Source organism: Scylla paramamosain, chromosome 38 (assembly GCF_035594125.1).
Source record: "Scylla paramamosain isolate STU-SP2022 chromosome 38, ASM3559412v1, whole genome shotgun sequence".
Lineage (NCBI taxonomy): Eukaryota > Metazoa > Arthropoda > Malacostraca > Decapoda > Portunidae > Scylla > Scylla paramamosain.
In genome coordinates this window covers 15,308,735-15,311,234 of record NC_087188.1, presented here as the reverse complement: position 1 = coordinate 15,311,234, position 2,500 = coordinate 15,308,735, and the positions used below count along the sequence as shown (strand labels likewise).

The 2,500-nt window shown below is 42.6% G+C and overlaps 1 long non-coding RNA gene across 10 annotated transcripts in view; it reads right to left on the bottom strand.

Annotated features, from left to right (window-relative positions):
* Positions 1-2,500, bottom strand: part of LOC135091877 (uncharacterized) — a 231,607-nt gene that overhangs the window by 9,233 nt on the left and 219,874 nt on the right. Inside the window, exon 8 of one of the 10 annotated variants that reach the window (XR_010262674.1) lies at positions 714-804. The exons of the other annotated variants lie outside the window; for them this stretch is intronic. This is a non-coding gene — a long non-coding RNA (uncharacterized LOC135091877). The remainder of the gene's footprint in view (positions 1-713; positions 805-2,500) is intronic. 10 annotated transcript variants of the gene reach the window in all.

Here is a 2,500-nt window from a genome sequence, read left to right as displayed (position 1 = left end):
CTGTTTATTTTAGCGTCTTTCTGTTTCTGTATGTGTGTTTCTGTTTCTGTACGTCTATATTTTCAATACTTATTTGTTTCTCCCTTCTCTGTCGCTGTTCTTCGCTGTCTTTCCTTCGCTTTTAGTCTCTTCGTTTCTCTGCCTCCCTTCTGTGTTCGTTTTCGTCTATTTTTATTCTGCCTGGCTGTCTACTCGTCTGCCTGTCTCTTTTTCGTACGCTGCCTACGTGATTCAAAGTAATTCTTAATACAAGACACCACTTCTATTCCTAAGTAAAAAAAAAAACGAAAACTTGGAAAGCTACACAACAAATGCTAAGAACTGGCTACACGTGGTTCCCTTTGAAATCAAGCTTAAGTAAATCAGCAGGTAGGTAGAAAACAATACATATTAGTGTCCGAGACGCCTTCACACTCACTACTTCAAGGGGATCAAATACTATGGACGTATATCAGACTGTTCCGGAGTTTACCCGTGGAAGGGACGCGGGAATGGAGGTACTCGTTAACTCTTGCATTAATAAGATGGACAGAACAGGAATGAGTGATTGAAATACCTCGTGAAATTGGGGACAGGGACACAGGGAGGAGGTGGGAGGGTGAACCAGGCAGGCAGGCATTAACTTGGGAAGGCCAGCCATCATTTGCGTGTCAGTAGAAGACAGCCAGAGGAGCAAAAATGTGGACAATGAAAAGATAAAGACATTTACTTACGAGGAATTGGAATATATTCTGGCTTTTGTTCTGCTGTTTGAGGCGACGTACAAAGACTGAGTGGGGCTGGTTAGAGGGCTGCGTTGGCCTGCTAAGAGGAGAATTTGTATGGTTAGTTAGGAAGCCAGTGTGGGGCTGTTTAGTGAGGCTGTGTGGGGCTGGTCAAAGAGGATATGTAGGACTATTGTGAGGCTGTCCAGAGGGGCTGTATAGGGTAGTTCAGAGAGGCTGTGTAGGGCAGACAAGACAGATAAAAATGCAGGATGTGGAAGGAGAAGAAATAAGACGATACGAGAGAGAGAGAGAGAGAGAGAGAGAGAGAGAGAGAGAGAGAGAGAGAGAGAGAGAGAGAGAGAGAGAGAGAGAGAGAGAGAGAGAGAGAGAGAGAGAGAGAGAAATCTTACGTGACACTTATGTACCACAGCATCGAGTAAAAGCAACAAAAAGCCACATTTGTTTGCAAGTCACGGGAAGAACCTTAGCGGCGGCCAGTCCATAAGGCGAGGCGAGGTGATGGAGTGAAGGGAGAAGGGAAGGGGAGGAAGAGAAAAGGAAAGGGACTCGGGAAGAAGGGAAATGAAAAAAAGGAAGGAACGAAGGGAGGAATGAATGAAGGAAGGAAGGGAAAAGGGGAAGAGGAGGCAGCTGAAAGGAACTAAAGGAGGGGAAAGGAAAGGGGAAGGAAATGGGAGGCAGGAGAGAATGCAGTATTAAGGAGGAAGGGGAATAAAAGGAAAGGAATCAAGGAGTGTTTTAAAGGAATCGAAATATGTTTAAAAGGAACAGAAATTTAATATATAAAGGAGTCAAAGACTATTACAGTAAATTCAAATATGTTAGGATAACCGAAATTTCACAAGGGAATCGAAATCTGTCAATAAGGAATCGAGTACTGCTTAAAAGGAATTGGAATCGACTTATGCCGGATCCAAAGGTGCATTTCATCACTTTCGCTTCTGAATTACGGTAGCGGCGTGAACTGTGCAGTTGGCAGTATCGTATTCGTTGCGTGCTCGTGTCTCGTTCGGAGAGTGAAACATATTATCCGGAACCGGCAGTACATTCATTGTTTTTAGCGTGTTGGAAACCTTACATCAGGGTAACTTATGTCAGGCTCTAACGGAATGCCCAAGCCTGTGTTTATGCTCGCGTGGCGGTGCGGTGTGGCGTTCGATTCCATTCCGACGCCTCTGTGGTCTTGACTTCGACCGTTCATAAATGCGTTTTTCATCTTTTCTTTTTGTTTTCCTCTTTCTGTCCGATTTTATTTAGATTGACTAGTTTATGGGTTTCCTGGGTGATTTTTGATGCTAATATCTTCCTTTTGCTATTAAGATCTGTGATTTTTTTTGCATTAAGGTCCCTTTTTTTTTTTAATTAAGATCCTTTTTGCTGTTAAGGTCTCAAATGATTTCTCCGTATTAAGATTTTGTGTTTTTTGTATCTTTTCTATTTTAATCTGGGCTTTTGCTGGTGGGAGGAGAAGGAAATATTGAAAAGATGAAGGAAGAGGAAGAAAAGGAAGAAATACAGAGGAGTACAGTGGCAGAGGAGAAAGGAAAACACAAAATATAGACGAAAGAGGAGAAGGAAGAGGAAGAGAAGAAATAATATGAAAAAAAATATAATGAAGACATGAAAGAATAGAGCAATAACATACCTTTCTCTCTCTCTCTCTCTCTCTCTCTCTCTCTCTCTCTCTCTCTCTCTCTCTCTCTCTCTCTCTCTCTCTCTCTCTCATTCTTACTTCTCTTCTCTACAGTACACTCTTTCCTTCACCAACCACC